General features: G+C 40.7%; 1 long non-coding RNA gene across 1 annotated transcript in view; it reads left to right on the plus strand.

Annotated features, from left to right (window-relative positions):
* Window positions 1-4,611: 4,611 nt before the first annotated feature.
* Window positions 4,612-16,498, plus strand: part of LOC147602176 (uncharacterized) — a 70,513-nt gene continuing 58,626 nt past the window's right edge. The window contains exon 1 of the long non-coding RNA XR_015260058.1: window positions 4,612-4,716. This is a non-coding gene — a long non-coding RNA (uncharacterized LOC147602176). The remainder of the gene's footprint in view (window positions 4,717-16,498) is intronic.

A 16,498-nucleotide genomic window follows, 5' to 3' on the forward strand; every position in this document is an offset into this window, starting at 1 on the left:
TTCCAATTCTGTGAGAACCACTGGAAACATTTCTCCCGCTGTTGTCTGCTCCGCTCTGCTTTCTCAAGCAAGTGCCTATTGTCTTCACTAGACAGGAAATCTCTTCTATAGTCTCCCTTTTTTTTTCTCCATCAGAGCTACTTCTTTTGCTTCCTCACTTTTCCTTTTGCAAATATAACAGCTATCTACTGTCAACTACATTGTCTTCTTCCTTATCATGTTGCTTTTCAGCCAACAGTCTTTACAGAAACCTTTTTACCTTTGGAAATAACAGTGAAGAGACAATTTCACATAATCTAAAATAGTCACCAGGCAATTGTATGCTAAACAGCACTTCCATTTTGTGTAGAGCATTGCATCTCTGCCTGCAGGAAGCTGCACACTGGGCATCAGTATATATGTGTGATATAAGCATATGATAGCATTTGACAATGCAAAAAGTGAATTTTTAAGCACCAGTAGAGTAAAAAAGTATATGCTTACTTAACCAAATTCTTATGTCTGCATATATCCAAGGCAGTACAGATTCAGCTTTTAAACAATTAAATCAAACTTTATAGCAAACTATAAAGTGGTTTATTGTATCAAAGCATAGTTGTATCATGGAATAATCTTATTTTGTATTCAAGTCTAGGGGGACACACACTGAGTTGCTTCATGTTAAAGCAATGAAGAAAAATATTTTAAAACTTTTCCCTCTCCAGCTAATAAATCTTTTGGTACCTAATTTTTTTTAGGAGCCTGTCTCTGGGAAGGGCAGTCTGGCTCAGAAAGCAAAAGGTTTCAAACTCTCAGAAGTTCCTTAGCCCTGTTTATCTGCTACCTCACCCAGAGACATTTAAAATAATCACTGGAACATTTCCTGTCTAATTTTCTTATCCCTGCATGGTAAAATCTTCCCACCTGTACTAATGCCTTACAAGGAACCTTTGTTTTAATGGCAGGGTATAAAGAAGTCACTTCATTTCATTTTTATTATTAAAAATTATTGAGATGATAAACCTAACCCTATTAATTGATTAAAGAATACATGAAGACCTACCGTACTAAGAATGTTTGCATCGTGTTATATTAAAAGCAAAATTCAGGTTCCAATTGCCATGTGTTCAATGTCCAGCACCCCACCCCGATATCTTCAGAGCTGTTCTTGGGTGTAGGATTCAGACCATGGATCCTTTCTAATCTCACTCCAGTGCACATTGCCTTCAGAGTTGCTGCTCCAGAGTGGACAAAGTATAAGAAAAAGCGGATTCAGGCCTAGATATTCATTAAGAATCCAATTTTAATTTTAACATCTGGCAAGTTTTCATGACATATTAATAACATGTAATCAATCATGTGAATGACACACTGTAAAAAAGCTACAACCCATACAGCTACACAAAATGTGAAGTGGGAACTACTGGGACTAGGCATAGGGAACTGGAGTCTGATATCACCCTCATTGAGATGACTGTGAAATAATACAAGTTAGTGGTGTAAGTAAGAGCAGAATGAGTCTCATAACATTTCAGGATATTTCAATTGGTGAGGAAAAACTCACCATGTTTCCTGAAACTTACTGTAGCAAATGAAACTTGCAAAGCAATTCCTCTGGTGCTAAGATGTTTGAGAAGGTCATAGCCTCCTATGTCTGGAGACAATCAAAGATGAGTGGTTTATGGGTTCTGTGCAAGTCAGAGTTATTGCATATACAGGGTTTTATTTGGTGATACAAATTTAATGAAGTTTTATGAAGTAAAATATCTCCAATAGACTCTAATGTTGATTTCACATTTGTGGAAACCTGAGCAGAGTATAGAGTAAACTCAGTGACAGGAGGAAAATGATGACATTGGGAAAACTGCTAAGATTAGCTTCTAATCATAGGGAAAAATATATACAAAAACCTAGGATTTCAATTCTGTCAACATTTAACTACATATATTATTCAATATAAGCAAATAAATCCCATCTGCAACCCGATAGCTGCATGCCTGTGCCATATAGAACAGTCACTTCACAGAAAACCTGAGTCCAAATTTGTCACCTATTCCTGTCACATAACAGCAGACATGCCCGGTTGACTGTCCTGAAGTCATGATGCCACTTGGCATGCCTGAAAGGAAACCTCACACACATTGTTTAGAGTGTCTTGGCAGTACACAAAGGGCTGGACACACTGTATAGGCTCCAAGTGTCCTATGCAGCCGTGTTGTGATGAGCTCGGGCAGCAAGGATTAAGAGGGAGCCCTCTGTTGAAACCCTCTGTTATTGCTTCAGTATCTTCTGCATTTAGAGTTGCCTTTCCATCTAGCCCAACGTGGGGCTCGAGGAATTTGAGATAAGGATTGAGTTTAATTGGGAGCGGTAATGGGCAAAACAGGGAGTGAACTTGACAAAAGAGCAAAATGATTAGGGGAAATTTATGTTCTGATTGTGGTGAAGGGATAAGTGGTGAATTGTGTGTAAATTGCATGGTATATTCACTGTTGGTGTTTTGAGGATATTATTTTGATTCTTGGTGCGGGGAATTCTTTTTCTTTTCTGTTGATGTGTGTGTATTTTAGTTAGAATTCTTAAATACGTAATTCGCAGAGGCGAGGGGTGGAATGTTGTGGTTTTGTTTAGTGAGGGGGGGGCCTAAGGTGGTAGCTTCTGTAGGAAACTGCTAGAAGTCGCTCCCCTTTGTTCAGGGGACTTGGCCAGGCCTAGGGCGGACCCACTGCTGGCCAAGGCCGAGCCGATTGGTAGCAGAATGTCTCGTGATAACGCCTCTGCGATAACGTATTTAAGAATGGGAAAACAGAAAAAAAGGGAGAGAAGAGAAGATGTGAAAAAGCTGAGCGGGGGCAGAGGCGCAGAGGGGGAGGCGCAGGCCTCATGGGCCTTGCAGGCCTCACCCTCTGGCCTCTCGCCAGGCAGCCGACTGGGCCCGACTTGGTCCAGCCCGGCTGCAAGAAGTGGAGAGGAGATGAGAAGTGAATAAGATGTAAAAAAAGATCCTGAGAGACACCTACCAGCCTGTTGTGAGGAACGGCTGCAGACACCAAGGTCAGTTCAGAAGGAGGGGAAGGAGTAATGCGGCTCCTGGCCAAGATTCCCCTGCAGCCTGTGGTGATGACCATGGTGGAGCAGGTTGTCCCCCTGCAGCCCATGGAGGTCCACGGAGGAGCAGAGATCCACTTGGAGCCCGTGAAGGACCCCGCACCGGGGGAGGTGGATGCCTGAAGGCAGCTGTGGCCCATGGAGGGCCCGCTGGGACAGCTGTTCTAGAGGGACTGCGCCTGTGGAAGAGATGACCCACGCTGGAGCAGTTCCACAAAGGACTGTGGCCCGTGGGAGGGACCCCACGCTGGAGCAGGGGAGGAATGCGAGGAGTTCTTCCCCCAACCATGAAGCAGCGGCGTAAAACAACGTATGATGAACTGACCGCGACCCCCATTCCCTTCCCCCCCCCCCGTGCCGCTCGGGAGGGGAAGGTAGTAGAGATAATGTTAAGCTTGGGAAGAGGGAGGGGTGGATGGAGGTTATCTTGTTCTCTGTCTCATTCTCCTGCTGTTTGTAGTAATAAATGAATAGTTTTCCCCAAGTCAAGTCTGTTTTGCCCGTGACGGTAACTTTAAGGATTTCTCCCTGTCCTTATCTCAAACCTTGAGCCGTTTTTCCTTATATTTTCTCTCCCTATTCTCTTGGAGTGTGGGGGGAGTGAGAGAGAGACTGCGTAGTCTGGTCCGATCGGGGCTGAACTACGACAGTTATTGTAAGAGTAAGTGCTAACATCTGAAGTGCTTATCAGTTATAAAGTCACTGAATGCTGCAAGTGAGGGAAATGTTACAACTCCTTTGATAAAGAGCAGAAAATTGAGGCAGAGCACAGGTATGCATAAGATCACTTTGCCAATGCTAAGCCTACAAAAATACCTGTGTCCCATTATTGGGATGTTTCTGCTCTCAAAAAATATTGACACTGTATTGGCTGCATCTCTGTGATTCAGTTACAGAGGAGATGGGAGTTGTAAATCAGTAGCTGAGGTTACTTTCACTTACTTTGACCAGTTCAAAGTGCTTTTGAATCATTTCAATTAGATAGGGGCCTATTACGAGTATTACACTGGTTAAAATAGAAATATGACAGTGAATACATGAGCAATGCATGTTGCAACAATTTGAGACTTTTTAGAGTACATTATCTTTTTTTTTTTTCTTTCTGGATGCCTAGAAAGTATCTTAATACTATTCAGTGATCACAGTAACACACCAGAGGGGGAAGTAACTGTGACGGTACCGGACTCGTTTTGTGAAAAAGCTCTAACAAGCACTGTGCTAGAGCATCACCTTCCTGGGTAACTTTTTGTATGTCAGTAAACACAATCCTGCAGACTTTTACACACATGCTTAATTGTTTGTACAGGAATACACAGACTGAAGTCAATAGGAGTACTCATATGCTTAGAGTTAAGGACATGCTTAAATATTTCCGGCACTGGGGCCTGCGTTCTCCCAGTGGAGAATTATGCTCTTGCACAGGCTTTTCCCCCAGTGTGCTTGTATAAATCTGGCCCTTTAAGTTTTACTGAGCCGAACTGCTCAGTCTTACCGTAGCCATTTTGCAACTGCTGCCTGCTGGGTGCCTGTTCTGCCTCCTAACTGGTTCGTACCTGTCATGCTTTTCCACAATCCTCTCCTCCTTATCCCTGCATCTCACACATGTGATTGAAAAAGGTTCATCCAGCGGTAAGTCTGTCTTTTCTTTTCTGTTTGATCATGGTGAAAATGCTGTAACACATCATTTGCTAGTATTAAAAGAATGTCCACAGCCTTGAAAAATTGTCTCTATTCTTTAGCCAGTACTGAAGAGCAGGGTCTGTTCCAGTATGCAGCACTTTGCCAGATTACATTGATTAAACAGTCTTCTGTAGGCTCTTTCCCTTGCAATTTTAAGTAGTGTTTTTGTTTTTCTCTCTAGCGCAGGCAACGCAGTGCTTCACTGTCATTGGTAAATACTTAAAACAGGTGCAAGACAAGTGTCCTGTTTATTGCATAACTAAATTTCATTTTGCAGTATTCTTGGATTTGAAATTAAAAGGCAGAGGTAGCAGCTGATGGTGATAAGAGGCAGGGTAGCTAAAAGATATGCTTCATCTCAAACAGATGTCAATGGATGCCATTCTCAGGTCTCTATCATGCATTGATTCTCCAAATAGTATCAGTAAATGTTTCCACCCTTGACAGCTAAAAATCTGGATGCCACAGAATGCTTTAGAACTAACTCCTGAAGAATAGTATGGAATAACACTGGGATAATAAGGATACAGAAATAATAAGGGTACTGGAATAATAACTTTGGAATAATAAAGAATAGTATTTGCAAATATGAGGAACTAAATTTGGAAGCCTGATTTCCGTCACAAATCAGAACTTTTAGTAGAAATAACTGACAGGCTTGTCTACAAATTCATGTTTGATGAAGCAGCAAGGGATCTACATGGTCTACATGGTATGAATGTGGTTAGTCTACAGAAAATTCATAAGCAAGCTCAGAAACCTACTCATCGGTTCTGGCATGCTAACACCTTGTCCCAGGGGAGTATGTGAGCAGTAGCTATGCCATAAAGCAGTCACTAGTTATGCTGCAAGATAGCTGTCTTTTTTTTGTTTTGTGACTCTTGAAAGCTTTACAGGGGATTTTGAAAGAGCTGATAAGACTGTAAAATAAAAAACTGTAAAAGTTGTCACTGTTTTGTATTTGTCATGCACTGTAGCTTCAAAGAAAAATTTAAGAGCTGTAATAGTGGAGAACACTGAGCTGGCAGAAAGAAGAGTGTGGAGAGGCACTCAGTATCAGTGACTGTGTTCTGTGATGTTACCAAATGCGATAGTTACAAGGAGCATTTTCAGCCCAGGAGCTTGGAAGGCTCCTGCATCTGATCACCAGTGGTTCTTCCATGGTGCTTTGGGTGTCACCAGTGCTCACTCTCTAGCAGAGATGCCACTGACAGATGAATAAATAACTACTTGCCACAGCCATAACAACATCTTGCCAGCATTGCATCAGTTGTACTTCTGAACTGACATGCACACAAGTGCTGTGCAAGTAGTCTGAATCGTAGTATTTCATGTCTATGCTCTACAAAGAGTCAGCCACTACAGTCATAGCAATCCTAAAGCGTAGCGTCAGGTGTGGTCCTTGTAGCAGTAGAAGTTGGTCAGGCTGGATGCTGGGGCAGAACCAGAGTGTTTATCCCTACAACACGCCCATGGGTTTTGTTAATTACTTAAAATACCATCAGCAATGGAGGTTACTTTCTTAGCATCCTGCCTCTGGTGCAAATGCTGTAGGAAGATTTTTTCATGGACTCACAGTCCAAATGTTGCCTTTAGAGGCAGTAGAATGCATTATCTGGTGCAGATGAGACGCCTGTTTCCAAGTGCATGCAAACGTGTTTTGATGTGCTGCCTTCCTACTCCTTGGCTTGTGCTATGGGAACAACATCAATATAGTGGGAAATCCTTTTAAAACATCTAATATTTCATTGTTACTTTGAAGACTGCTGCACCGGCCTGTGGGACAGAGCTGTGCTGCCATCTCTGAGGAATGCGACTCTGCCGTTCTTCACACAAAGCCATCCTGGCTGAGGGCCTGGCAGGGCCTATTTCTGATAAAGCAGACGATGTCTTTCCATTCAACCAACTATCATTTCCATTCAACCAACTTTCATTCAACCACTGAAGAAAACTTTGTTCTGCCTTGCTCTACAGCTGTTATTTTACAGCTCTGTGTTCCCAGATTAAAGAATTGGTTATATTTTTAACTTGCAAGATGTCTTTCCCATTAGTGTTTTCCCATTTGATCTGTGTGGGTGGCCTTCAGCTTTTTGGCCTCAACTATTCCTTAACATTAGTCAATCTTCTTGCTCGTTTATCCTATCCCCTACCCAGCCCAGAAATGGTTATCTTGTACCCAGCACTTCATCTCTATTGTAAACTACATATTTTCATTTGAGGAATGGCATTTTGTCCCCACTGCCAAATGTCCAAAGAAGTGATCTCTTCCTCCCTTGCTCTCTCCCACTCTCCCTCTCTTTTTTCACTGTTTGAAGCTGTTTGCTCTGGGATTTTGGTCTCTTATATATGCATCACATGACCCCTTCAATTTTCAGCCAATGTTGACAGCTTTAACTTCATTTTCAGAGCTCAAATTATTTGCTGAAAACATGTGGGACTTCCTTTTCACAGAACATCTAAAGTCAAAATGCTGGTCTTGTGTTTCTCAGTTCATGCCACTTTCCTTTACTTAGCAGGGATTTGTAGGTAAGCTGTACTAGGGTCAAGTCTTCCAGCTCATAGGAGGCTCCTGGAATTGCAGACCAGAGTAGGTCTGTAAAAAAAAAAAAAAAAAGAAAAATCACAGCCATCTCATAGTCAGTCTAACACCAAGGGCAAAAATGAATCAATAAGTATATACTTTTATAATTACCTGTGATGAACTGCAATATCTTCAATTATTTTAAGGGAAAACTTATTTCTTTATGGGCTAGGTTCATGTTTTCTGAGCACTTGACTCTGACAGTGCCGAAAATCTCTCTCAATAAGCCCAATCTCCTTTCTCCTCATATGTAGTTCCTACTTTTAGTCTGTCGGTGCATATTGGGCTGGAAGGCAAAGTGGTCTGCAAATGAGGCTATGATCCTGAGAAAAGGAATATATCTTCATTTTGTCCCTCATTTTAAGTCTGTGATGGAATCCATCACTCCCTAAGACAGGGATGCCCAGTGTGCAGCATACAAGCTGTTTCCAGCTGGCCAGATAATTCATCTCACAGTCTGCTTTTGGCCACCTTTCCTTAGAGTCCCTCAGATGTGTGTGACAGACTAATACATTAATCTGGAGAACTAATTACTAAGGAAAGGAAGAGCAATCTGGTTTACCCTGAGTAGCACCCTGTAGCTCAATTTTCATTTAGAATTGGTTGGAATTTTTTTTTAGAGAATCAGTTGTTTCTTGTGTCTGAGATGGGAGTTTTTTAACTACATGGCATATAACTTCACAGACTTCCCTGCATCAGTTGTGACAGTTGCCCAGCCCCTCCAAGGCAGTCAGGAAATACAGAGACTTCTATCCAAAATCAGAAATTAACTGCAGAGGGGAGATGTGAAAGCAAGTTTAGTGGTATCTTAACAGCAGTTTGTCAGTTTCAGTGACAACTATTAGTCCTTTTCTTTTAACACCTCTAGATCCCCACAGTGAAGGATGCTCACCTATCCTGACAGCAAGAATGATATTAAACAGCATTTAAGTCAAAAGTGCAGGAAGGAGCCACACAGGAAGATGCAGAAAGGAAACAGCCCAAGTACTTTCATTATCCCACATGAAGTTTAACCATCTGGAATACTAGTCAGATCACAGGAGACAGGAGAGGGTGAGTGTTTGTCCTTCCATTTCTCCCAATATCTAGTCTTCTCTGCTGATAAGCTGATGCTGATCTCGCAGCACTTCTTGTCATTGTCCTCACAAAATTCTGTATTCAATGTTTGAGAAGTCTCCTTGCCTGTTTCCTCCATCTCCTGCCATTGAAGCAGTCTCTGCACTAGAGTGTTTTGCACTGGCTGAGGAGGAGATCTCTAAAGTGCCCCATAAACAAGTACTTGCCTTTCTGCTCCTAAAGAGTAGGTCATACATTCCTCTTCCAGCAACCACCAAGAACTGTGGCTGAGCAAGAACTAGGGACAGAAGTAAGTCTGCAGTGATTGTCTGCATGGCACTCACTGCCAGCAAGACAAGAGGCTGGCATCAGCTATTTTTAATGCAAATGGTGGCACACCACTCCTTGTTTTTAGGATGTGTTGGTGATAGCAGTGGATCTAGATTTAAGGACCTCTGCATTTACTTTATCACTTTTGTAAAAATTCTCCCAAATGTGTGAAACTGGGAGAGGAGGTTGGGGCAATCGTGTTGCACAACTGATACCTTACCTTGACAGGCCACTTTAGGCCTGATCCACCTCACTCTAGAAGAGATGCATGTGCCTTGGCCCCAGAGCACCTAGTCAGGTACCTTCATGCAAAGTGCTCATGAATGTGAACTGGGGTGGCCAAACTGCAGATGTGTGTCCCACTGTCTGCCACTCAAGTTATAGCAACAATCACTCCTAATAGTGGGAGCAAATACATTTTTTGGACTCTGAGCCCAGCTACCAACCGGCAGGAAGATAGGATCTGTTTTGTGTATAAGAAACTCCATTGTGTCTTATATAGAAAATGATGCTTAGTTTCTTCTCTTTTGGATACAACGTACATTATGTACACGGAGCAAAGCAGTATGAGAGGATAAAAGTACTTGTCCTTGCTTGGGGTGACTCTACTCCTAGGTCTTTTACTATGTAGGAAGAAGAAACATGACTGCTGTGCCAAGGACCCTTTCAGTCCAAATTCTAGATAAGCAGTCTTATGCTGGAGGAATCGCTCAGTTTTCCATGTGTTTGCTTTAAATGTTCCATAAATTACTGGAGCCATCTACCAGGGACTCAGAAGGGCTTAGGACCTCATTGTAGAAACTTGCTTAGGTCTTGGATTGGTACTAGAATATTCATCTGCAGATTTAGCAGCCTTCTCAGCAGCTAAATGAATAAGAGTCACTAGGCAAGGAGAAAGTAATCGCAAATGATTACCCAAAACATTTTATTTTCTCTCAGCACCTTTTAGAGAGTGCTGCTGCCAAACCCCTTATTTGAAGGGAAGTGTCCAATGAGCCTTCAAACATGTGATGTGGGCACCTCAGTCACTGAGGTGGTCTTGATAATTTCACTCCAGGTCTAAAGCTGTTTCCGCAGTTACCCACTGAATGACTTCTTCCTGTGCTGTGTTCAGCACATTTCTAGTTATCTTTGCATGTAATTCATATTCCTTTCCCCAGCTCCCCGTCCAGGTGACTGCATTCATATCCAAGTTTATTTGAATGACTTTTTCAAGTAAGAATTTGTGAAGTACTGCCAAATACTTTACTGCACTCCAGATATTTACTTTATCTGCTAATTTTGTTCTTTGACTTAAAAAAAAAAAGATCAGTTTTATTTGGTGTGTTCTTTTCTTTATCCTATAACTCCATGGCACTTTATTGATCATAATCCAGGACCCACTGGAAATGTATGGAGCTTTTTACAAACTTCCATGGAACTTGGATGAAGTCTTAAATGTTTACAGATTACTTGTTGTGCTTTTTCTTCCCCAAGAAATTTAAGCAAAATTTATGGGATGGGAACTATTAGGATTGCTCATATTCTTGTTATGTTTGGGTTTTTTTTTTTCAGTGAATCACTATTGTTTCCAGTAATAAAATCACAGAGGAACCTTATTATTGCCCTTGTCCATAAAAACATTTGACCATGCTCTTAGCTTTAAGCACAGGGTTAATCTTACCAATTTCAAGACAGCTATTCTTCTCTTTAAAACTGGGCATATGCTTAAGGGCTATTTTGGATCAAGACCTATGCAAGCAAACTGAGTAAACTAAATCCACTTAAATGCAACCCAAGTTATGGAACTAGCTCTCAGTAAATCCTGACTGTGTAATTTTTTGAAGAATGAATCTATAAACCACTCCCACAGCCAGATGGACGGAGTGGGATTACAGGTTTAAGCGAGGAATTTGCTAGCAGCGATTACCCTGATTATTAGCAGAGACCTACTACATGTTTTAAGCATGAAAATCTCCTTGAAAGCAGAATTTCAGCTCAGCTATTATATTTTAGTTTCACAAGAAAGGAATGAATTTCACAAGACAGTAATCAGAGAGGGATGAACCCTGTGAGGAAAAAAAAATATTGCTATAATCAAAATCCAGCTTATCTTTTTGTCTTAAGAGTACAAAATTCAGACCTTTTTTTTTTTCCTCAGCTTCTGCATCTCTCTCCTATTGTTGTCCTTGTTAAACTCCAGTTTTGGCTTTCCAGAAAATTTCTTGGTATCAGCTTCCATGTTATTTGCTGTATTCACACCTCCTGAGCTGTAGTTCTTCAGTTCTGGAGCGTGCACTGTTCCCACTACGAGTAAGTCATTGCTTAGGGCAATGGAATATTTAGTAATCACTTAATAAAATAATGAATTACTTTAGGGCTGACAGAAGCAGACACTTCAGATTATGTTTAGGGATTGTAAAATCTTTGGCATTTATGAAGACTTTATGGAAAAGCAGACAAAGAGTAAAATCTCAAAGTTTTCCAACCCACAAAGTCAAGCTCTATGCCCTAGTTTGCAAATTGAGTCATTACTGAAGGCTGATAAAGGTTACAAAATTCAGGATGTGAGGCTTACTCTGAATGAATAATTTACATTTATTTCAGATTGTAGTTCTGTAGTGTTTCTAATGTAGTAAAAGTTATTATGTTAATTATACTCAGTATTTGCTTACTGAAAAATGCTCAGGAAAAACAAAATGTGAATTTTCTGGTGAATTAAACAGAAGCTCATGTGACATCTCTGTTCAGCAGGACTGGGTTATGTGTCTTATCAGAGATTAGATTGCTGTTGTCTAAAGCAGTTTTGCTTCTGAACAAGAGCATCTTCACAGAGTTTGTAGTGTGCACATGCTATCTTAATTTTCCTGTGTTTGTGTTGACAAGAGTTACGGACTTCAGAATTTAATTCAGAATACCAGTACTTGCAAATCTAGCTTGTGCTTCTTCAAGCAAAACAAGGCCCAATGAAGTTATGTCTGAAGCAAAATGTAAAGTTAATCAGGGGAGACTATTTAGCTTGTGCCATGGAAAGCCCCTAAGTTTACCTGGTGAACTGCATTGAATCAATTTGAGATCTGACAACAACATCCCTCTATGCAGGGCAGATGTATTTAAAGCTGCTACAGCATAGAAGTGTAGGCCTCCTGTAATCTATTACACTAAATAATTCAGTTGATATTAATCATGTAGTTACACAGGCAGCAGCTACGTGGTACAGAGAAACTGAGAGTCTTGTCAAGTACTGAGCTTACCACCTGCTTTAAAACGACACAAGCATGATTCTAAGCTTTATTGGATCAGTAAAAACTGGGACTAATTCTACCGAAGTCAGATGTTATGCTGGCGTGAGATCAGAATAGAGTTACGTATTTATTATTTGTGTGTGTGGTGGTTCCCCCTAAAACTATGGATTAATTAAACACTTTCCACAATTTAGATTGGCTTTTTCTGTACATTCTAGATGCAACTGAAACTATTAAAGAGTAAATATTGCTAAACAACCCTACTCACTTTTGCCTTCCTCTTTAGTCTTCCACTTTGTGTGACCCAGGTCCAAGCCATTGCAGGATTGCCTTGATATTTCTTAAATTTGATTTATGAAATGGCCACGTGGATTCTTCTCCTCAAAGATTTCACGGAAGGATAAGAAGGATCTGTCCTAGGATCAATTTGTGAGATGATGGAGTTGACTGCATGCTCTCTTTGCCTGGCTGTTTTCAATAGCAAAATGTGTTGTGTAGCTATACTGTTATTTTTCTTCGTTTTTGTGCCACTGACAAACCCCAGTTTCCATGGAATTCAGAAAAAGAGAGGAAGGAGCCACAGAGACTGCTGAGCCCCGCTTCTCAATCCAGTCATGGTACTGCAGTGCTCTTCTCCACTCACATATATACGGTCCCTACAGCAGGATCTACGTCAGAAGACTTCACCATATATTTTTGTAGCGAACCACCAGCATGGTAAGAGGAGGTCTAATGGGAACATTGATCACTGAATGACTCTGCTAAAGGAGAATTTTCCTCTTTCTGACTAACCTATTATTACACATGTCTAACTACATGCAGCAGGCCTTTCTCAGGAACCCATATCTTCCATTTCTGTGGAAAACAACAACAACAACAACAACAAAATTAGTGAGTTTGAGACAAAACTGTTCCCATGAGAACTCCCTTTTGCATTATCTGATTATGATGAGAGAGGGCGCTTTTTTTCACCTTTATCTCTGCCTAAGACAAGTACCGTGTTCTGATGCCAAGTCTCAGGAATCCAAGACAGACAAGATTATTGACCTAGGGGATATGTGCCTCTGAGTCAGATCCTGAGATCAGAAGGATCATGATAGCTATACAGTCTATTTTATGTGTTTGAGGATGTATTACCAATGTAATAATTACTGCTCCATCCATCCCATCTCTTCTAGCCTTCAGCTCTCCAGTCAGCCAGTTTCTACCTCCTTGAGACTTCAAACACAGGTCCTTGTGGTATCATGGCATAGCCACTGTCACTGTGGCAGCTGCAGACTCCCTGCAGCTTCTTTCCTGGAAGATTTTTCCTCAGGGCATAAATTCAGGGATCATGCTCTGATCTGTGATTTGGCCCGTATATTTGGGTTATGGTGTATACTCTGTCAGTGTAGAAATGAGCAAATTTCTATCTTCTGAACTTAATGGTAATCACATTTAGTATATTTGTGCAATAACAAAGATTTTAAAAATTTCACTCCATAAGAGCAGTGGGCTGTGTCACACATAAATCTGACTCAAGGTATTTGTAATAACTTGGCAAGAGCTGCTATTCAATATTTTAAAACATACTTAATTTCTGAGCCTGAGAAGCAGATTCTGTCAACACATTTGGTTTAACTATCTACTCTACAAATGTGAGACTTAAAACTTTCACACTTTAGAGCCATCTTTCTTGCTCCATTATCCACAAAGATTGCACACCGCAAATATCTACAAGCAGTAAGTTGAGGTGCTTATTATACAAAATACCATGTGTAAAACAAAACCAAGATTTGTATGAAAATTCCTTTCTCAGACACTGAGAACATAAATAGGAATCAACAGAAGTTTTTTTTTTTTACAGTGCTAGACACAGTATTTTACTACATACTTCCATTGACAGTTTTTTTTTCTTTTGTAAATTGCTGCTAAATATACATGTACTGGTCATATCAGACAGTTAAAAACTTATTTTTGGAACTTAAATCCCTGAAACTAGACAAAATAATGAACAATTTTTATGACACTAGTGTTAAAACCTTGGCTTGTTTTGTGTGGTGGATAATGCTTTCAACTTAGGCTCTCCCTTATGCATTCAATTTAGATTTAATACCTTCTGAGCCAAATTCTCCCCTCACTTAACAGCTTCATAGTCCTAAGTGCTGACAACAGGGGCTGCACAAGGGTAACTGAGAGCAAGACATCATCATCTGTACTCAGTGAGCATAGTTAATTCCTAATCAAGGCAGTGAGATTGACCCAAATTAATAGAGGTTCATTTTCCTTTTGAATTCATGTTTCAGATGATATAATGGTATTTCTTTAACCCTTATCATAGCAAGAAAGAGCCTTTATCCTTTCATCTGAGGTTATAGTAGAACAATCTCCCTCCCTTGCTTTCCTAAATCTCTGTAAGATGTTTGCCACCCAACAGCTATGACTCCCTGTTTTTTCCAGAACTTACCTTCTTTTCTCCCACCTTCCATGGAAATGTTTTTGCTTTGAGGAAAGAAGCATCCTACCTTCTTCCTTAGCAACCTCCCCTGAACACATTAGTGTTTTCTGTCAAATGGTCTCAATGTAATTTATAAATAATGGAGCTGGTCTATCAATGATGCTCTCCTTCTTGTGACACAGGCTGTGTTTTAGAAAGGAGGCATGTGTTTTGACATGCTGCAACTACAGCACTCTTTTACAGAAGGTCCACAGAAATTCACATAAGCATGCTTCTGGGCTGGCAAAAAAAAGGCGAACTGAGAAACTGTCCTTCTGTCAAAGGTCTACTTGGCATCTCAACCCTTGGACATGCAGGAAGAAACCCTTGATTAAGCAGCATGCAACGTGAAAGCAGAGGAGGAGATTTGGGATGATGGATGTAAAGATGGCATAGGGCTGCCTCCCTCTCGCTCTCTTTTTGCTTCCTGGCTGCAATGCACACAGCTGCTTCTCAAGCATGATTCAGAGCAGCCTGGTCACGATCTCGCCTAATTCTGTGGCTAATGGCTCTAAAATAGGACTCTCTGATCAAAATGACCGGAAACATGATGTCATGACATCAAAGGGCCAGTTCCACAGTGAAAGTATGTCTTTCAGGTGCCACTGGCTTCAAAGCTCAGCAGTAAAACAAAGGAGAAATCTATATTTAGGCACCTTCATGGAAAGGATTACCATTTGCTGTTCGTCAGAGGTATCAAAGCACATAACAGTTAAAAAAAAAAAATCATCCAGTTCCAGGGGAAAAAAAAAAATTGCCACTGAATTTAGTTAAATAATTTAACTGGGAACATCATAACTGAGCTCTGCAATAACCTGCACAGAACTGCACAGACCTACAGCAGTAGTGAATGGCTGAATCTCCCAGGAAAGTTTTTGTTACCCTTATGTTGCTTGACTTTTTACACCACATCTGTGCTTGCTTCATCGTTCTGCCATCTGCTGTAACAAAATACAGGCAGAACATTTTAGAAAACAACCCCTCCACACTTTAAAATGCTGCAACCCAGAGCACAGCCTTTTACTTCTCACAAGCTGTAGTGCTTATTATCCTCTCCATCTCCTCCTCCTCCTTCTCCTCCCTCGGTGCCCCCACAACATACGTGATGGATTACATACGCGTACCAAGCATGGAGAACACAGAATCCCATTGATTTTGCCACAATGTTTCTATTAAATGAAATGAATGGTTATGTGCTTTACTTCGCTGTGCAAATGCGTTTGCTGAAAGGTCAGAAATAGCAGGTCATTATCGTTAGATTTTTAATTTTGGAACTCCCAATCAGACTTGTTCCCTGTTTGGTATTGTCTGCAAGTACACAATGCTGAGTGAAACACACTGATTGCTAAAGCATTGAAATAACAGAGTATGAGCAGAGTGGTTTTGAGCACACACTCTGTATAGTCCAGTCAAAGTTTCTTCCTGGTGCAGCCGCACAAATCTCTTGGTAGCAGTAAACTTGCTGCACAGACTTCATTCCTGAACACATGTTCAAAGGTGATAAAATAAATGCAGATGGCTTTCCAAAACCTCAGTGGAGCATTTTTTACTGTTACTAAATGGACTGTAAAAAATCTAGGAAAAAAAATGGAGAAAATACAGTTTGACACAGACAGGCAATTTCAGAATAGCATTCAGTCATTTGGGAGAAAAGCTAAATAAAATGTGTGTTTATAATGATCTATTGGCAAAACAATATTGACAGAGCATCTGAGCCGCCTAATGGGAGTGAGTTTCAGAATACTTAAATTAAACTAGCATTGCAAGCTGATTATTTTGCTTAATTACTTAACACACATAAAAAAATTGGATAGGAACTTTGAATTCATCGTGCCATGACCAAAGTTGACAATAAAACCATCCCCAGCTACAGTGAAAACAGAATTAGGCCTTAACAAATTTATTACAGGCTTTGTTTACAAACTTGTTACAAAATTATACAGCATCTTATGCGTACACAGGATTTACAAGAATGCGTAACTGAATGTGTGCGCTTGCTCGGTTCACTGGTGGAGATGTGCAGGTTTTCCTTTGGTGGGGCCTGATCCAGATTCCACTGGAGAA

The sequence above is a fragment of the Chlamydotis macqueenii genome, chromosome 1 (genome assembly GCF_036417535.1).
Source record: "Chlamydotis macqueenii isolate bChlMac1 chromosome 1, bChlMac1.mat, whole genome shotgun sequence".
In the NCBI taxonomy this organism is placed as follows: domain Eukaryota; kingdom Metazoa; phylum Chordata; class Aves; order Otidiformes; family Otididae; genus Chlamydotis; species Chlamydotis macqueenii.